The following is a 22,307-nucleotide window of genomic DNA, read 5'->3' on the forward strand; positions in this document are numbered from 1 at the left end:
TGCTCTATTGTCTCGGATTGGTTCTTACATCTTATGCATTGATCGCTGGTTACGTTTTCTTTTAATAAGAACTTTCTGTAGTTCTTCGTCAATATTATACGATCTTGAATGGCCCTCATAAATCCGACTGTTTCCCCATATATATTCCCTTGTTTCAACCATATATTTGAAGCCTCTTTATGTCTGTGTGGCATGTTTAATTGATGAGGATGGTGCCCATGAAGTTCTTTACTTTTCCATTGATCGATTAGTTGTTCTTTAGTTTGAATCGGGATGTCTAGTTCATGGTTGCTTAGATGTAGTGGTGTGTAGTGAGTGTCTGTTTTACATACTATTTCATTTTTGTTATTTAAGTTTGCATTTGACTCCTTTGCTATAGAAGTATTGTCTTAGATCAGCAATTTGCTTATAGTGAAGCTGTACTATTATTATTATAAACATTTTTGGAGGGAAAAGTGTTAGATAAAGTCGAGATAGAGAAAAGGATTGACGGATTGAATCAGAGGGAATAGGAAGTAGAGGAAATTAAAGAGGAAAGTCAGCTTCGCGAGTGAGAACATGCGGGTCGATTCGCCAAATTCTTATTGCAAACCTACCTTAAACGGAAGAATTCCTAAAATAATAGCAATATTTCCTTAAATCGCGGCATCCCGCCACCGACTTCGTTTCTACGCTATTGCACAATTCCAATTGGAAAACTATATGAGTATTTTAGTATACAGTGTTCTTCACCCAGCATAGGCATAAAACAATTTGTCAGAATTGCCATTCTAATGATCCGTGTGACATCTTATCGGGTTACAAGGATTTTGAACGGAGTGCTCGTATATTTAAAGAACAAGAAACGCTAGGAGATGCATAAACGGTCGTGTGTAGCATTGGGAGGAGACGACCTTAGGTAATTAGCGCCATTAGGAGGATGCATCAATCGAGCTCAACTTATCTTTCTAGCGAAGTAATTTTTGTTTCCAACGTTACCAATCATCCTGATATTTTCAGGGCGTATGGAATGGACCCTTCTCTCACCACATCGACAAACTTGAGGATGAATTGAAGTCGACCATCAAAATAAATTGCGTAGATATGGAATTACATCTATTTGACACTACTAATATCAATGTCAAGTTTATGAGTAGCTTTTAGAGATTGGGTTACGGTTCAAGGGACACAACACCTCCCTCAACCCTCTCGGAAATGTTTCGCGAGCCACAGTCTTAGGTCCGTGCCCCCTCTAAAAGAACCTAAAAAAGTACATTCTTCCCTCCAGGTAAAGCTCAGAAAAAATATTCTGCGCAAGCCCTAGTGAGTAGTTAATGCACTGCCACGAAAATGATTCTGAGGCAAAATTATCAATAAATATTAGGCGATGCCCACCTAAGCGTTGCGTTGTTTGGAATACTATTACCATCAAAGCACAAAGAAATTTTCAGTCGGTACTCGCAGAGAACCCGGTTAAGAAACTCACAATTCCGTCGAAGTTCGATACCCCTGAGCTTCCTGTGAAGCCCATGTCATTACGTTTCCATTCTAGAGATGGCTCTAGTTCAAGTCTAAAGCAAACGTGGGCTTTCAATATTCAGTGTGTATGCGTTTTGAGCTAAATGGAATCGAGAATGCATCGCTTGCAAGAGGAGCCTCACTTGACCTAGTGGCGTAATCGGGGTAGTTGACCTAGAGTAGACGGGAGTGAGAATCAAGGTATACACTGCGGGAGCCAATGGGAGACGTAATGCATAATGAAACATAATGATCGTAGTCCTTGAGAGATAAATTGTATCCATCCTACTATAAAATAGAATAAAAACGTTTTTAACCACATGATACTTTGCGTGGTGCTAATTACATTTACGTTCATATTACTAGTCAACATTATTCGGCAATTCACATTCAAAATCTATAAATTTCGAGCATTCTTACTTCCAATGCGTTTCGATACAGAACAACTTGCACTCGAAAATGTTTCCCAGACAATGGGAACAGCTCTTCTTATTCATGCTAATTAAATGCCTCACAAAAAATAATTTAATTTCCTTAAATATTGCTAAATGCAAATATAACATTGCCAATTTTCACAGGGTTGTCTTCGATAATTTAATTGCCATAACCTAATTATCCCACTCCCACTAATCAACTAGTGATATTTTGAGACACCCATAATTTTATCCTAAGAATGGTATGTCAATAGATAGTGGAAAATAGTCGCATTACCCGTGAATTTATTAATATGTGGATAACTTATCTGGGAGCATGTGGCGCATGAGAACTGTCGTCGGAACACGGTGGATTCAGGGCACGAATTTCATTGATCGCATCCGCGACCGACGTAGGAATTTAAGTTTATGGCTATTGGTCCTCTACGCGGAAAACCTCTCCATCTGCAGGTAGAGATACATTCCAAGGTATGAACAGGGTATGGCTCAGAAGGAATCGCCTGAGTGTACAACCGGTGAAATAATGCTATTACCCAAAATTAGTTCATGCGAAATACGAGTATTCAATGAGGAGTCAACACAAAATTTGATAAATGTTGAGCTTAGTAAATGGTTAAATTTTTTACTAAAATAGAAAAGTCATTAAATATTAAATGAGGGTCAAAATAATTCAATTGGTAACAAAATTCAACGACATCGCGGCTATACCTTTCATCGACTTTCATCGAAGTAAAGTTTAGTCACTGGCCTCAAGTCTACAATATTTAAGATCCTATCCACAATAACTGAAATATTTTGACGCAATGCTATTAAAATGCTTATTTTCTTAGTATTTATTTCATTTTATTCTCTTTTTTTTTCAATTTCTCCCGATTTATTTGTCATTTCAAACACCTATGTCATTCCTAATTCGTGCAGGCATATAGCCAGCACAGTTACTATATTTCTTTAATGCAGCAGCCATACCAGTCAAGGGTATGCTAACTTTAAATTTCATTGATGATTTAACGTTTTAACATACGGCTTTCTGATTTTACAAATAAAACCAGTTCTCTTGCACCTCATCCACTAATTTCTTAAATATTAAAGCAGTAGATATCATAACTTTCACACTGTTTGTTGTTTCAATGCTGGTCACATTTTTTTATTTCTTTTAAGAAAATATGAAAATAAAAATGGATTGACCGTGTGAGTAACAAGGAAGTGCTAAGGAGAGTGGGAGAAAAGAGAAGCCTCCTAAAAACATTAAGCAGAAGAAGGGACAACTTAGTTGGCCATATTTTGAGGCACGATGGTCTGATGAAGACAATCGTTGAAGGACATGTGGAAGGAAAGAGGGGCAAGGGACGGCCCCGAATGAGTTATATAGGACAGGTTATAAAGGATGTAAAAGAGAATAAATATGTAGCTATGAAGAGATTAGCGGAGAGGAGAGAGAAATGGAGAGCTGCGTCAAACCAATCTTAGGATTGCTGACTAATGATGATGATTAAGAAAATACCCCAGGACTCAAAAATGAAAAAAAATACAGGATCACCAGTGCGTGCATTTCCATTGCGGATATATTGCGCAATGTAAAATAATTAGTGCGATGACTAAATATGATCTCTTCTCCATTCTCATGCACTGGAATATCGCAAGGTCATTCGTACTTTATGGTACGCGTGCGTACGGTTCGATGTGGGTTACACCCCATTACTTTCAGGGAGTCATTATCAAAATTTTCATTCCATTAAAAATTGCATATTACACAAAGATCAGGAATAGCCAATACGGAGTATGATGACAGTTCCGTGAATGCTACGAGTGAGACAACCTGATACGTTGTTTCGGCAGCAAATTGTAATCCGTAAAATTGCAAGGTCTTATTTGCAAATAAACACAGAAAAATTAATTCTCGATTATTTTTTCTCAAGTTTCTATGAGCTCAACCCTTTAAAATATTATTTCCTTCTCGTAAGATATTTACTTAGAATTGGAATAACAAAATAACAGAAGAAAATAAGCTGGTAACTTAAAATTAGTGAGATCGAGTTACCTCGGCGTCGATGAATTTTGACAACGCTGCAGCATGGATCGATAATATTTTCTAAATAACTTTATGGGAATGTGGAATGTTATCAAGGGGAGGAAAATATTTTTAAAGCATTATTGATATCATTTGCAGATATTACATTGTACCAGGCTGTATACGTACGAATTTCGTTGCTACAAAGAAATAATCCTAAGAAAAATATTTGCCCATAGCAGAAGATTTTAGGAAAACAACTGAACCACAAATACGAATGAATTATTCTGAATAAATAGTATGTAACTAATACCTTGGATGGAAGGATTGATGATTCGTAAGAGGACGATATTCGGTTGAAATATTAATGATACTGCTAAGAATAAAAACTCCACAAAACTTTTGTGCCTTTAATTTTAGCTGAAAATTTGATGTAACGTCATCAAATCTTTTTATAGCGGAAAATAAAAGCTCTGGTGCCCTTACACATTCAAAGTATTCTCCATCACACTGATATCGTTGACTCAAATGGAATTTCATTATGACTAATGCTGCGATATAGATACAGTAGTAGAGCACTTAACGAAATACTTAATTTGGTAGCAATGGAAAATATGGCAATATTTTTCGAATCGTTGGACGTTAAAATTCATAGGCTTGATGCTTCAAATTTTCCATTTCATTATATTTTGAACGCTTACATGAAATCACAAAATACCTAATATGTTAAGAGAGAATTTTGGAGTAGATTACAATCGAGGTACAAAAATAGGTCAAGTCTAGCTCAGGGGATTGGTGAGGTCTTACAATGGACTATTCACGCAATCCATGGGAACCACACCCTTGCAGGTATTTCGATTTTATGAAACAGAATAGAATTAAAAGAAACAAATAACTTTGAAACTGAGGTAAACTAAGCGATAGCGGAACTTGGAATATCTACCAGAGACCACATAATATTTTTTCACATTTTCCACGTAATATTTTTCTGCTTTACTTTACGACATCCAACGATTCCCATATAAATGCCATTTCACCTACTGATCTTTTTCATTAACCTCTTAAAAATGCTACCATAATATCTCTTTATATTGGTCGCTATAAGGAATAATAAACTGATAAATATTTGTTTCGTACTTCTGTGTGAATATTGCATTACCAAGTAGAATTCCATGTTTTTTTCACCTGAAAATGAACTACTGATCTATTTCCTTGAAGTTTAAAAAATGCTTTCATATTTTATTTTTTTATTGGTTGCTAAAAGGAATAATAAACTGATAAATATTTGTTTCGTACTTCTGTATGAATATTGCATTACCTAGTAGAATTCCATGTTTTTTTCACCTGAAAATGAACTACTGATCTATTTCCTTGAAGTTTTAAAAATGCTTTCATAATTTATTTTTTTATTGGTTGCTAAAAGGAATAATAAACTGATAAATATTTGTTTCGTACTTTTGTATGAATATTGCATCACCTAGTAGAATTCCACGTTTTTTCGCCAGAAAATGAACATGAGAGGGAAAAATTTTTACTAATTCTGTTTTCAACGGTATCGCCATAATTTATATAAACATAAATTTAAAAACGTTATTCTATTTTTATTCATTTTATTTTATTAATTTTATTTTGATTAATTTTATTTTAGGGACCTAATAACCAATAATTTTTTGTCAAAAAATAATTTCAATACTTCTTCTATAAAGCCCGATATCGCCCAGAATGACGCATTTACTCGTCAACTCACAGCTCGAGTATCGCACCAACAAAAATTTTAAGGACATGTTCACCCTATCATGTTTAGCTGCACTTTGGAAGGGTTAATTGATATTTTGAGTCACATTGAGGTTCACATTTACCGAAAAAAAATAACCTACAGGTGATATTATTATGCTACACGCATTTTTGAAAACATCTCTATGCGATGCTGCATAAAGAATGGTTTTAACAGGAAAATATTTGTAGATATTTTTTACTCAATCATTATTGACTCATACCGTACTTAAAAATTATTATTTTCGGTGAGATATTTAGGCATATGAAGAAATAAAATTTTGTGAAAGCATTACTTGTAGCTAAAGATAGCATGGGTTGTCACCATACATGGGGGAGAAGCAAGGACCCTGAGGAAGTAAGGTGTTAGCATCATGCCATCAGGAGATCGAGTTATTATTTTTCTTGAGCAATAAGTCAAGGCTAACAACTATTTCATCATTTATATTATTTTTTTTTCATTTCCACTCCACCTTGAATTTCAGCGTCCAACATTCGCTGTCCTTAATTTATTGTGGCAGCAGCTGGAGAAAATATGAGGCATGATTTAACGAAATAAGGTATAAACTGAAGGAAAATGTCGGGAAAAAAGTTAGGTTCTGATCATAAACTACAACACTTACACATAATACCATTTAGACGCAGTGATTATATAAATGTAATTGTACTATGAATTTCTGTGCACCCCAGCTATTATTTATTTAATTATTTAATGCACATACCTAAAAGTACGCTATTCCTGGTGGTAGCTTGAGATTATATAAATGTGGACCTCCAGACTGAAGAGGTTAAATGAATGATAGGTCTACCTACCTAATATCCAAGTAAAGGAATAGAAAATTCACCTATAGGATAAAAAATGCACTGATAGCAATACCACACTTATAACAAATGGAATTTGAACCAAATAATCCAATTAGCAAGGCTCACTAATGAACCAAAATGACATCAACCAGGAATCGACGAACACTTAATCTTAAAACTTTTAATATTCGCGAGAAAGATCTTGAAAATTATGATTCTTTAATGAGTAACCTCCGTATCTACGGAGTAGAGTAGACCGATTATGGTCACTGCAGTGGAGAAGTCGCCTATGATCGACTTCTGCCTTACCTATAATCGACTTCTACCTTAGAATGTACCATAGCTATGTATCAACGCCGGGAGATACGCTTTTCCCGGTGGTGAACGAGATAGCCCCGTAGATTCCTGCAACCAGCAATGATATTTGCGTTGCGTGAGGTCTACATGCAGGAAACATTTCTCCTCTTATAGTATTCGGAGGAGGCGACCGACAACTGAGGTCATTTGAGCCATGAGGGAAGGGTATGGAAGGAAGGGTGGAGAGAAACCCGGCGTCGGCATTAGCCCGCTCTTAACGAAAGGCGCCAAGGGGACCACGGCTTAACGTCCCATCCGACGGACGGAGTGCTGCGCTTGAAATGTCCACACAACACTCAAGCAGGGATCGGGCAGTCTCTGAAAATTCTCTGCCACTGCCGGGATTTGAACCCGAGCCCGCCGGGTGGGAAGCTAACACTCTAGCCACCACACCAACCCGATCCCCCACATCTCTTCTACTAAGATGTTGGTCGCTTTGCATAGGAAACGGTCAGAATTGAAATTCTGAAATAGAGAAATACCCATATGCTCACGCCACTCATTTACTCTGGATGTAGGGAGAGACGAAATCAATCCATCATGATGTGACCATTTCGTCTGTTACCGCCTTTCCCTTCGATCCTTACAATTATTTCCCGCCATTTCCATCTGCTCTCCTATTCCTGACATCCCACAGTGCGCAGGAATAAAAAAAGGTGGACGAAATTATAACATATTTATCGAGGAAGGAATCTGAAACTTCTACCAACGTTAAAAAATTATTTGAATCAAAGAAAAGGATGTCAATTGCTGTGTTTATTGGCCGTTATTTAAATATAGGCACGCAAACATGGCATAACATTCTGAGGAGCGGTGTTTTTTCAGTTTTCTAGGAAAATATTTAAGATTAAGTACCTGCCCGCCCGATTGAAATATTTCAATTGGATAAAAAATGGGTTCTTCAATTATTACGATACTTCATACTTAATTCAAATTAGTTAGAGAGATTTTTAGCTGGGTTTAGATGCCCGTGCAACACAAAATTGTGGACGCTGATTTCACGCGAGTTTTGACACAAATCGGAACAAAACTAGCGTTTAAAAATAGATGCATCGAGAAATTCATATCAGAGGTTTATTGAAGTATTTTGAAGATGCATCTTAAAAAAATGAAAAATCCACTTGCGACACAGAAGGTTACACTATATTTTTGAGCGCGTGCCCGGGGCTCGGCCATGGGCGTTGGAAAGCCGCGACTCGTTCAGCATTTTTGAGTGATTACGTTTTTTTCATAAAAAGTTTCATATTTTGAGATATTTTAGTAATCATCGATGCTTATTGGTACTATAGAAAATACATATATTGCGTAATAAGCAGGAAAGCGTGCTGAATCGATGGGAAATTGTGTAATGCATGTTATCTTTGCATATTTCTAAATATCACTTCACATGCACATCCTTTCACCCCGTATACTCTGCGTTGTTTTAACAGTGACGTACAAAGAAATATATAAGAGAGCTTCATGAGAATTATTTTGTTTTCTACGTATTTTGAAGCCCGTTTTTCAAGTCCTAGAACACAGAAGAGGGTCGCACGGAGTCTTTTGGGTATTGGACGTCGCGGCGTTTCCATTGATATCATTTTTCTCTCCGGTATTCCACCTTCAATTCGATTTATCATTCCCTATATGAAAATCCGTCCTATGGCTTACTGACGCTGAATTCATATTTGACGCATGGAATAAATAAAACGGAAGTTACTAAAACATCTGCTTTTCTTCCAATTCCGCTCTCAGCCACAAAAAAATAATATATATCGTAATTTATCCTCGGTAAACAGTAACTTCAACTTAAATAAAGTAAATTAAATTATAGTGACATGCTTTCATGACGGTTTTAAAGTATTGCACATTACCTTTGATGAAATTTGAGTGTAGCTCTTGGTTCACGGTAACATTCGTATTCGATATGCTATTCAAAATAGCAAACTCTTGGCGACTATAACGCGATGCAATGGTCCACAATGGTTTTCACTCAATTTAGCTTATATATAACTTTTTCAAGAGAAATATAAATTTCAAAACTTTTGGGAAAAATAGACTTTTAACTATCTTTTTCCCCTATTTTGTCAACGCATTCATGCAGTTCCTACTCCCATAATGAAGACACCGCGTAATATCTGCAAATATTGGTCGAATAAAAAGATGCATTGCAGAAAACCCTGGAGGTAATTCTGAAAATTTGCACAGATGGAAGCACTGCTTTACTTAAAAAATTCAAAATATTCGTTGGTACGTTCTTATCATCCTCATCATTGATCAAAAATCCTAAGGTGTGGTTGACGCTGCTCTCCACTCAATTCTCCTATTGGCTAATATTTTCTCACCATCGCACTTCTTCTCACTCACATCCTTCTTTATCTGCTCCATATATTTTGTTCGAGGTCTTCCTTTTTCGTTCTTGCCATCCACTTGTCCCTCGACGATGTCTTCATCATACTATCATTCCTCAAGATGTGGTCTATAAGATTGTTCCATCTTCTTATTAAGGTTTTCAATCGGCTTCTCTTCTCTCCTACCCTTCTTAGGACTTCCTCATCACTAACTCGGTCGATCCATTTGATCCTCATCATTCTTCTCTAGCACCACATTTCGAAGGCCTTTATCCTTGCTTTATCTACTGCTGTAATCGTCCATGCCTCACGTAGAGAAACCAACTCCAAATATAAGTTCTAATCAATTGTTTCCTGACTTCTATTTTAAAATTTCCCTTGCAATTTAATCTTTCTTTTGGTAGAATGCTATCATTGCATGGGCTATTCTGCTAATGATTTCTGTCTCGCTTCTCCCATCTAGTGGCGGATCCAGGATAGTGACAGGGGGGGGGCTAAATGGGGTTAAAAATTCCAGCAGTAGTGGGGGTCGGAAATAAATACCATTCTAACTAGTGTAAATTGGGTGGGATTATAAGTGGGGGGTATAGCCCTTTTAGCCCCCCCCCCCCAACAGATCCGCCACTGGTTAGCACTGTAGATCTGTTTCCGGTTAAATTGGATACCTAAGGGGGGGGTATAGCCCCCTTAGAGTGCCCCCTCCCCCCTAGATCCGCCTCTGCTCCCATCGCTATAGTTATTCTGCTTGCCAAATATGGTACTCTCTACGTAGGATATTTATTTAATGAAAATGCAGTTTTTAACAGAGTTTTCATAGAAAAAATTAAGATTAATCGCTGCTGTTATTTTTTGAGCGTTACTGAGCCTCTTTAATCCTCTGGTCGGTCTGCTCCCTCCTCCCCACAATTACGCCCGACCATCACGATGCGATCACTTCAGTATCCTCTCTCCCTCGACCTTCCCCTGGCTCGCCTTTGAATAATGCCCTCGACGTCCTTTTGTCCTTTATCGTGGCTATCTCTCACGGGCAACCTTACCACCCTCTTTAGTAGGCCTGCCTCAATATACCCCACCTTCTTCCCCTTTCTATTCGAGTGAAATTTAGTATATATGACACGTATATCTTCCCTTTTTCTCTCCTTTTTTCCCTTCAATATAGCACTCACTTTACGGTCTTTAAGGGCACCTCGCCGTGGAAGAGAAAAAAGGGGTCACTACCCTCACATCCTTCCCAATATACCAGGGAGGCCAATCGGTTTGAAAAAATAAAATTCTCCAGTTTCTCCCGGATTTCCGGTAAGTGCACCTTATTTTTTTCAAAGTTATTTCATTACGTCTTTTAAGTTTCCTCTTCGATACATTACGCAGCACAGAGATTAAACAATGATTAAAATATGTTGGATGACGGGTTTGAATTATTGTACTTAACCTTTGTTACAAAGAGGAGTGTAACTCTGTGTTAATAGTAATGTTCGTGTCTAATATGCTATTCAAAATAGCGATTGTAACGCGATGTAATGGCCTACGATTTTTTTCAATTTATTTTATTTATAACTTTTTTACATAAAAAATACAAAGTTAAGGAGAAATAAAATTAGTGGGAAAAATAGACTTTTAACTGTCGCAATTCCCCAGAAATTGAATTATTTAAAATGTTAATCAGTAGCCTTGATAATGGGTAACGAGATGGAACCCGAAACGTTTCTCTTACCCGCGTGCAAATCCGAGAGAAGTTTATTCATAAGGATAAAATCATTAAGTATTTCTCCAAGTTAATCGATTTAAATGGCTGGATTAAATGTGATACAATAGTTTGCAATCGATACGAGCATTCTGACCGGAGCATTTTTCCCAAACTAAGCGGCTGCCCCATTTTTTCGAAGTAAACTGTACCTTTGCATAAATAGGCGTTGATAATAACTGAGAATGAAAACGCAATATTTTTTCATTGCGTACAATGTCAAAATTACAGATTTAGGTATACCGACGAACCAAAACAGTAAAGCTTAATACGTTGAAAAATGAATCGAACGAGTTATTTATGACGTTATAAAACCATAACAGAACTTTTAATATAAGACACGGTCTCAGGCGTTACTTTGTGGAATTGCTTCATCATAGAATAAAATAAAATAAAACTACTTTGTTTTATTCCAATCACCTGATGATAGCATTAGATGCTGAAACCCGGGTCGTGCTATTTAAAATAAAGTGTGGAATTAAACAAAGTAATTTTATTTTATTTTATTCTATCACAACAGAACGATAGAAGAAGAGAAATTCTCACATTGTAGATTAGATCGAATGATAAGTAGGAATGGACAAAATCTGTTTCTAGAGTGAAAAATATTACTTATTTAGATATTTTTGTGGGGAAAGTGTCACCCATATGAGGCGCGTTAAAAGGCTTTCTGTTTAAAAACCGGACAAAGCTCGGAGTAATTCTTCATTTCTATTCCTTAATCGGAGATTTTTATCGAGTAAATGGCCGCCCATAATATCCTGTGACCCCAATTATCCATTTATACTGTATATACAAAGTCAAGAATACGACTTTTTAGATTCACTATATAATATCAGCATGTACACCGAGAATGAAGTAAGCCATGAAAAAATATGTTTCACTTAACCGGGATTAGAACCCGGATCGCTCGATTGCCGGTCGGGCGTGTTAGCCAATTACCCCACCAAGCCATTTTTTCGGAACGAACTTCAGGATGGGTTTTACCGCCACTTGTTTCATAAGGTCCTTTATTAATTTCAAGGGCAGAACAACATGCTTACAATTAGCAGCAAAGTTAATTTCCATATCCATCATTTTGAATAACTCGAGTGTTTTAATAAACGAAATCAGAATTTTCCCGGGAATGTGAGCGAATGCCCGCTTTTTCCTCCAAACTTTTCCCGGTCTCTTCTAATTTCCCGTTTTTCCCGTGTAGGTGGCCGCCCTGCTATCTGCGGGCATTTCGAAGTGGGCGAAGAGGCGAGAAGACTGATCCCATAAATTCTTCATCTCCTTCCGCTTTTATGTGCCCGCTATAAAGAGGCAGATGTTGCCGTCGCCCTTAAAACTTACTTTCCCATGGGCTTCGAACTCGCGACGTCCCGGGAAATTGAGCGATCGGAAAAGGTGAGCAGCGAGGATGAGTAGGTTAGTGAGGGCGGAAGAAATGAGTCGAATTTTTTCAGCGCAATAGCATTGTCATATTTTACCTTTCTACGGCAGTTTGCGGAGTTATCATTGGAAAATTCCTCACTACGTGATAAGCGAGAGTATAATTCTGGGGTGTGGAATGATCGCAGTGGATTTTTTCGTCATGTCAATGGCTACATACGACAAATTTAGTTCAGCTTGGCCTCATGGTCATGGATGATCATTTTTCTCTTTCCTGGGACGAATATTTATCGGTCCTTCTAATAATAATTGCTCGAGAATAATACTGTAGAGTAGGTGCATCCTATTGTATTTTCCACTGCTCAACCTTGAATAAACTCAACATTTACGTCAAATTATTCCGACTTTTTTAATTAGTAAAGCAATGAATGAAAGGATATGAAAATTTCCGAATTTCAACGAGAATGTCAAATATATTCTGTGAAAGCACTCAAAATATATACGATTTATCTGAGTGAGAAAAGCTTATATTGAAAATTTCGCAAAAATTACGTTTACTTCATTTCTCGGCAGCACCTCCTTCATTAAGACATTAAAATATAGGCTACCAACACATTTTACGAAGTTCCTTAGCGGTATACAATCTCAATTTCAACGAGTGAAAATTCCGGTGGCTGTCTACACCGTTGACAGTATTTCCAATAAACACCTATTATCTAGAAGAAAACCCAAATTCGCACTCCTTTTCGTAACGTGGTTCCCTAATAGTTTTGGTCAGAGTCAAAATGGGTTGCATTCCACGGTTTTTCTTGGAAATATCGCCATATCGTCGTCATAACTGTGAAATGACCTTCGCAAAACTCACATAGAATCGTCACCAGGTACGAAATTGAAAAATGTGGCCTAAACATAGTTATACAATCGTCTAGGAAATAACGTTGCCCTCATAAAATAAATAATTAAATAAATATAATAAATAAATAATTAAATAATATTTTTAATATATTAATTCATAAATTAAATCAAATAGTAAAAGTAATAATCTCCTTAGTTAAATATATCCCTCACAACTCGGGATCAAAACACACCTACTGTTTACTGTTGGCTCGACAAAGCTTAAAACTCAGTAAAATTGACTCAAGGCAAAATAAAATTCTGCACGCACAGTATGGCAGGGAAGGCTCTTAATAAATACACAGAAATGAATTGAAATACACAGAGTTTTTCTCGTTTCCACTCTTCTCCGACGAATTCAGAAATTTGAGGGATATAAATATTTAAAAGCAGTACTTATTCTCCAGTGTCGTGCAGAGTTAATTGGCATAAAAACGGAATGAGACACGCAACGCGTAAAGAAAACATTACAGTTGAGGAATGACTTAATGTGAAAGTTACAAATGTAATTATTGCGAGAACAAAAGGAAACAGGGTTTTAGTCTTTTAAAGATAATGTGCTGTACTTTTTTATATCAAAGGTGGCCTAATTTAAAAAAGTGAAGTATGATGCCACTTTGAATCAATATGACAATATGTATAAAAATTAGCAAGGCATACAAGAACTCGGCGCTAAAACGAAAATCAACATTAAAAATAAATTTGAAAAATGGCAGAGGAACAAGTTTGTCTACTCCCAGAAATAATCATAATCTGGCTTTCTGCATGACATTTCCTCAGCAAAGAATATGGCGAATACAACCTCTTAGAAATCTTTTCTATAATTTAGGAGCACTTTGGAAGTTCTACTAGACCGCTTTTCGATTTAAAAGCCAATACGCTCGATTCTTGCATGGTCATCAGAAGTGATAAATGGAGGAACATCGTATTGCGGACAAACACATCTGACTAAAATATCTACCCCCAGGTTTCGAATACCCATTGAAATATTCTAAGGAGTAGGATGTCGCAATAAAAAAGAACGCTGAGAGATCGTGGCCTAATTGGAATCAATATCAGAAGATTAAATCCAATAGATCAGAGTATATTAGCCGGCAACAGTAGAAAATCGATAATTACTATAATTAATTTGATCTAAAAATAAAAATTCAACGTATGATATGCTAAACATTTTTATATCCGCTTTCGACGAAGACGAGGTCTTTGTGATGCTATAAATATAATTTGTGGACATCTGTTCACGTCCACATAATGCATTATTGATTTCATCATGATTTTCTGGACGAAGAATCGTTCAATCTAGACTTTTAGACAAATACGGGATTCTCAAACTAATCATGAAGGAATAATTTTTCTCCTCAAGATAAAATCTACTAAGGGTAAATGGTGGTTGAATCTCAAAATGATTAATTAATATATAACAGTATCTTATCTTACGGTATGAGTTGTGTTAGTTTTGGGGAGCCGGAATGCGCAGGACGTTGAGAAGACAGAAGACTGCTGTAAACTCTGCTCCATGAACCAGATTTCCAAATAGAAACTCCATAGATATAGTAAATAAACATTCGCCCTTGCCTCGCTACATGATAAACATGTAGATGAAGTTAAGCTTCAAAATTATTTTTTTTAATGCAATTTTGTGAACTTAAGCACTTTTTCAGAAAGAGTTAATATTTCTGTTCGCCCTTTCATAAGTGCAAATCATTCAAATTTAAAAAAAATGGCTAAGCTAAAAGCTGGTATAACTGGATTTTTTTAAAGAGGATAGATATTGAGTAAATTTTATTCCCATAACTTTTATCATTCATTTTTATTTTATGTTAAGGAGATATATTATTCATTCGTGCCAAACGCATCATAAATAGTGTTAACGAAAGGCACAACAAAGATTATGTTAATCCAATGCGATACATGCTTTCAGTGTCACTTCCATGGAATGCCGGATGGTATTTCGTGGGGGACATTAACACAATGATACTAGAACAAAGAAAAGGCATGTTTCATGGAATTTCACGATTGAAGTCACGCACAAAAATAGCTGCTAATTTAGTGTGAAAAAATCCTGATTTAGCAAAATCATATTTCCATTGATATAGTGGTCTGTTCCGCACAAAAGATTTCAATAGCTGATTTTTAGCATCTAAGGCTCTATCCAGGATAATACTGCTCGCAGTTATTAAGAGATTGATAATGTGGCAAGATGCTGAAGTCGTCGTCAATTTACAAATGATCACTATATTTTGCTACCAAAGGTTATCCATGTTACAGTTTTGATAAACATAATGCACTTTCTCTCGCTGTAAAGGCGTGAACTGGTTTTAGGGGCGTTGAAGATGAATTAAAAAAAAGATTTCTGAAGGCCTCTAACTTGGCCTAACATTCCCTAAGGGTCACTATCGACTTCATCTTAGTAAGGGGGGGGGCACGAAAGGGTTTCGTTTCCGTGCCATTATCGTACCATTAATACCGTCATAAATACCAATAAAGGCTCCTTTCCACCCAGATCCCTCCCTCTGGCAAATTTCCATCGGAGCAAGTGCAGAGCGCGCGGCAGCGGAAGGTCTAGTTGAACCACATTTGGCGTTAATCCCCTAATACACGAACTTCATCCGTGCATCTCAGCCAGGAGAATAAACTTTCCTTGGTCCATTCTGCTAATACGGAAACGATAATTCTTTCTTAAACTACTCAAATGAAATGAAAAAAAGTTAAAAGAGAAAAAAGTAAGACACGGGTTGAAATGTACATTCGCAGAAAAAAAATATTTTCAAAAGAGATGAATCGCGAAATACACAAACGCATCTGGATTTTCACTTGATACACAATTGATATTTCTTCGCAAATGCATAGGAATTTGAAGTGCAATGGCCATACTGAAGTAATATTTTCCCAAGGATCCTATCTATTGAAAACGTAATATGTTTCCAAAAAGGATTCAACGACCACCAAGTGTTTATAAAATCGGCTTCTCGGATGGTCGTTGCACTGAAGCCTCCCTTATGGAATCTGGGTTTTTGGAGTTCGAAATTGGAGTTCGCCATTAGTTTTTAAGACATTTCTTTGTTGAAGTAGTAATGGCATTGTTACTTTACTTCTTGGCGAGGATAATAATGAATACATTATAAATATTACAATCAAAGCTGGTAAATAAATAAAGTAATAGGCAACACACTCACTGGTTTAACGGATAAAGTATTTTTAATGTAAGAAAAGTTACACCTTTACCCTTCTCGCTCCCCCCTCCTCCACTTCCCCCCTTACTCATCCACCCCTCCACCAACCCCACTCACAGTGATTCTAAACCCAGCTCCAAACTCAACCCCTACCTCCCCCAACCAACGGCTCCCGGAAATTTCCCTACCCAACCTTCTGCTATATATACTGTCAATTTACCTGCATTTTTCACCTTGATAATGTTACTCTGTAACGAAACCATGGTCGGTGTCAATAAATTACTATGTGGAAATAGCAAAGTTGTTGATCCTTCTATTCCTTACAACTTTTCATCAACGCCATGATATCATTTTGGGACATGAAGAACCATGACCCTGAATTTCAAGCACACTACAAAAAAAATATTGGCATAAAGGAAATTCATCAAATTATACATAACATTAATTTTTTCGGGACTCAACCTTCATCTCAAGATCGTCTGGATAGTGATTGTCTCCCAGTCACTGGACTCAGTGCCCTCTCAGGAGCAAGAATAGGAACAACTGATGAGGAGAACCGATGACAAATTGGGAATCCATGCGATCGACTATTTTTTTCTATCGAAGGAATCACTCCGTAAAAAATCTGGGAATCCCAAACGCTTCACGAGGTTCCGTTGAGGTGTTCCGAAGAATCACTGAATTAATGCGACTGGTAGAGGAGATCTCGAGGAAGTTTTTTGGTAGACATATAAAAGACGTGAAAGCGATGACTCTGTGGAGACGTTGCACAAAATTTTGAGCCCTACCAGATACTCAGCCAATGAGGTCAGTTAAGGTATCCAACCATGATCACAGCAGCAGAATCCCGAAAACGCATAAACCCACTCGTTAAACAATAAATCCACATTCTACATAAATACATACTTATTGAGGCAATGGTCCCAATCGTATAAAATGTCAATATAGGTAAAGCGGGAAATATTAATTGAGTGCATTATAGGACAAGAAGTACACCTCGTAAATTTTATTTATAAATGTCCGAGGTACCACAGAATCGGTCATTCCATTCCTTTTTTAAGATTTTTACTCCTGCTGAATAAGACATTTGACAAAAACTTCTCAGAACAGTCATCTTGAATTTGAACGGAATTCAAAATCTGAGTGCCTCTTTTCAATTTGAAATTACGAGCAAATCATAGAAAATGAATCATGTAGGTACACTACTTCCAGCGTAGGCAAAGAATGAAAAATAGATAATTTCTTCCCCAAGAACTAAATAATAAAAAATACCTTCCACTTCATCGTTATTTGTTGTATTTTAAGTCCATCCCGCACAAATCGACGCCACATGATATCGATTAAATAAGAGCAGAATGCCGGGTTGAAAGGAATAGAGAAATAGTATTTACAGCACATATGAGACATAAAGGGCACTTCTCTCCACAAAAGGCAGTAGAAGGACATTGCGTAAAGGTGCCATGCCCAATAAACAAAGCATATATAGTTTTCATGAAAATGTCAAAAAATGCAACTCTCGTTGTACTACTTACCCCCACAAAAAACGTTTCTCGTCCTATTTTTTCCGGAATTGCATTAGAAAATCCGTAATGTATTACAGGTGCTTATGGTTATACCAGCCAGAGCATACAAAATATTCTGATTAACGCTAGAATATATATTGATATCTAACGGAGTAACCTCATATTGTGTTTTTTTTATTAAGTGTGGCAAAATCCTTAAATTTACGTTGGTACTTTTTACTAGTACTACCGAATTTCGGTGGCAATGAGTACTAGCAAGAGCTAGATGTTTATTTACGTCATAAAATATCTTGTAAGCATATATCTTGTTGCGCTAATGGAGATGTAAAAAAAAATTTCGTGTTACGAAGGAGGAGAGGGCCCTTCACCAATTTGAACCAATCATCGGGGTTAAATAATGAGCGACTGGATTATGAACCCGACCAACCACTAAAAAGCCACAAGCCACTGCCCTGCTGACCTTTACCACGTGATCGAGGCTGAAATAGGTCATCGTTACCGCCATGAACAGAAACTGGTTCCTAAACAATAAGTACGTGTATCTCACTCATCATGGCCTCGCAGATATACAGGGTGAGCATAAAGCCCTGCCCAGATTATAAAAAAAATATTGCAGAATAACCGTTTGACATAATAATTTAAACTTGATGCTGTCACATGGGTCAGTTTTACTAATTCATTTTAAGTCCACTAACGTTATTAAAATTCAATGTGTGCTCCCTTGGTAGCTTGGGGAACGTCAAAGCAGTATTCCAGTTCCCTCCAGGTGTTTTATGGCATGCGTTTTGTCATAGTACCCACAGTAGTTTTTATCGTAGCCTTTAATTCGTCGACATCAGTAATAGGTGTGGTAAATACTGTCCTTGATATAGCCCCAGAAAAAAGTAACTATTTCAAACGGTTATTCTGCGTTAAACTTTTATAATCGGGGTAACACTTGACGCTCACCAAGTACGATACAGGAGTTCAGTCTCATTCGTGGGAGGTCGCCAGTTTCTTGTGAATAATGCTTAGATTTTATAAACATCCAAAAATGAAAATCATCGAAGCGTATCTCATGTCGCTTTACTCTGGGTAAAGGAGGTCGTGTTAGGAAGGTGAACGGACCCCCGGACCAATTCAACCCAATCTCGGAGTATCTCAAGCACCTGCAGAGAAGGGAATACATGATGGTATGTGAAAACCATTTTTGCTAAATATCTGATGCTTACGGGTGGTCATATGGGAAGAAAGGAATTGGAGCTGAAAACAAGAAACGAGTAAAGGAATTTGTGACGAGAATAGTGGCTTGAGAAGAAAATGTAGAAAGTATTCAATATTGTATAACCCTACCCCGATACTTGGGATTATAGTACAAGGACTATACCGAAATATTTTGCACAGAATTACCATCCCAATCAAACAGCTGTTCACGGCGATTCCTTGTACTTGTAACTTGCATTACATCCATCTAAACCAAAATTTCCCCTATGGCAGTGGCAAAATACCGATGGCGATACCAGTAGAACATTGCAAGTTCATTTTCCTCGTATTTTTTTGGATACATAGCACAGAAAAAAAATTGAAAGAAAACGGTGCCGCGGGGAAAAAGCCGACCGTATGCAACCCGCATCACGTTTCTATCCCGCTGAGCGGGTGACGTGATATCACTTCATAAATTTAAAAAATCATAGCTAACAGATTAGAGCCAAGAAAATTGTTTCGTTATTTTTCCTAGCTCTTTTGGCATCCAAGCATGCGTTTTGCATTAAAAAACGACAGCCGCACCGGGGGCCGATTTTAAGTTTTACATGGTCAGCATTGAAAGTGTTGCATAATGGGCGACTGGATTATGAACCGGACCCACCGCCAGCCGAGTAGCCACAACCCTCCGTCCTGCCGACCTTCAGCAGATGCTGGTGAATGAAAGAGGTCGTCGCTAACACCATCAATAGAAACTGGTTCCCAAACCATAAATACGTGTATCTCACACATTACGGCTCATTGTTAGTATTGAATACGACGTACCGCAGGAGCACATTCTCATTTAAGGGAGGTCTCCGGTTTCTTGTGACTAATGCTTAGTTATATAAACAGCCTTAAACGAAAATCGTCGAAGTGTGCCTCTTGCTGCTTTACTAAGTGTGCAAAAGAGGTCATGTTGCGAAGGAGGAAAGGACCCTTCACCAATTAAACCCAACCTCAGGGGTTAAACACTGAACGACTGCCTTATGAACACGATCTACCGCCATCCGAGTGGCCACAACCCGAACTTCCGGCCGGCCTTCACCAGATGCTTGTGACCGTCATCGCAAACACCACGAATAGAAACTGGTTCCTAAACCTCAATACGTGTATCTCACACAGCATGACCTCGCACATAATACGAAATACCGCAAGAGAACATTCTCATCTATGGGAGGTCGACAGCATCTTCTGACTAATGCTTCGTTTTTATAAACATCCTAAAATGAAAATCATCGTAGCGCACCTCTTTTTCCGCCGCTGGATAGGCAAAAGAGGTCGTGTTACGAACAGGACCCCGGACCAATTAAACCCAACCTCGGGGGTTAAGTAATGAGCGACTGGATAGTGAACCCGACCACGCAGATGGCCACAACCCACCATCCTGCCACCAGATGGTCGCGACTGCGAGAGAAGTTAAGGTGTTCTCCGCCGCAAAAGGTACACCACGTGGCGACCCATTCATTCCGTGAACGATTCTGGCTCTCGCGCGGCCCACCGGCGACGACCCGCTCCCCACACCCTGGTCGCCCCACTTAAAACCCTCGGCATTCCCCCAAAAAGACCCTCCCCCACTTCCTCACCCCCGTCTCTCCCACTTCCGCGATCCCCTCTTACCGCCATTCCTACCTCAACTCTCTCCCTCTCCCTCCACAGCATCCCGAAACACAAAAAAAGAAAACGTGGCCCCAATTTTTTCTTCCTCTCCGAAACCCCTTTCCCCTCGGCCAACGCTTCCTCCCCTTATCTCCCCGCCGACCCCTCTGTCCCCTGACTTCGCTGCTGCGGGGACATGACCCCTTGGAGATCCCCCCCCCCCCTTCACCTGCCCTACTACACTCATAGCGTCTACACCTACACGCTGAATTGTCACAGAGCTATTGGCAAGGACTGTAAAGTCGGGTTGTTGTAATGAATTAATGAAATATTAAACCACACCTTAAGAGGTGGCATCATTCTTCTCCGCCGGTTGTATTTTTTGCATATTTTTTGCGACGAATTACTCCTTTCAAACTTAATCTGTTTTCTAGAAATTTTTGAGAAGATTTTATTAACAGTACTATCTCAAATAAAAAATTCACGTTTGACGAAATAACAAGGTAAAAGTTTCCAATCGAGATAAGGACAAAAGTGGCCAAGGTCATAATCTAAACACCCAGATAATTTTAAGAAGATGGGGAAAATTTAAAATGTGTAATACGTTGCCGAAAGTAAGGCTAATTGACGGGAAGCGAGCCGTACTCTAAACAAAAAATCACCTTCACGCCTCTTGAGCATTTCATAAAAAAATATCTTCAACCTCAAACGTAAAAATATACGCCCCCTCATAAATTTTTTTATTGAAGCACTTCCCCAAACATCAACCCAGACCACTGATATCCCACTTGTTACACGTCTCACTGAGGAGCCCTTTCATAACGTGGATTTTAGCAAGGTGCTTAGAGTGGCAATAGAAATTAGCCAAAAATGAAGGCCAACTGGGCGTCATCTTAAGCTACGCATTCACAGAAGAGTGCCAAAAAAACTGCTTTGAAATTGAGTTTTCCCGTAAGCTGGGTGGATTTCATAATTTGGAGCTCTTTGCTCCATTTCATAATTACAACCACGTAATTTCCTAGATGTCCTCTTCGATAATTCACGATTTGAGTGGGCAAAAAAGGAAGAATGCTTACTAAATAATTGGCTGAGTGTGCTTAGTAAAAATGAGATAATTCGAAGGCGATGAAACCCAACTCTAATAAAATCCGTTATTTTAACCAGGTTCTGCGCCAGATGTCTCCGATTTACGACGCATCTGTCTTACTGTTACATGCATCTCACGTTAAGTACTCCCTACTAGTTGTCTTCAGTGCGAGTTTTAACTCCATGCAACTAACAAATTATTTTTGACAACGCCATCAGTGAAGCTTTGTTTTTGTTGTGTTTTACAAAAATGGAGCATCGGAATTTAGAGCTACGCTGTGCGATAAAGTCTTTTATTAAACTTGGTGGATCCGTGAGTGTGACTTTTGAAAAGTTGAAACTGGCCAATGGGGAACATAGCTTTTCAAGAGCACAAGTTTCCCATCGGCATAAATCATTTTTGGAAGGCCTACAATACGTTGAAGATGAACCTCTTTTAGGAAGACCGTCAACTTCAAAAACTAACGAAAACGTTGGAAGTGTGAGGGCTCAC

Source organism: Ischnura elegans, chromosome 8 (assembly GCF_921293095.1).
Source record: "Ischnura elegans chromosome 8, ioIscEleg1.1, whole genome shotgun sequence".
In the NCBI taxonomy this organism is placed as follows: domain Eukaryota; kingdom Metazoa; phylum Arthropoda; class Insecta; order Odonata; family Coenagrionidae; genus Ischnura; species Ischnura elegans.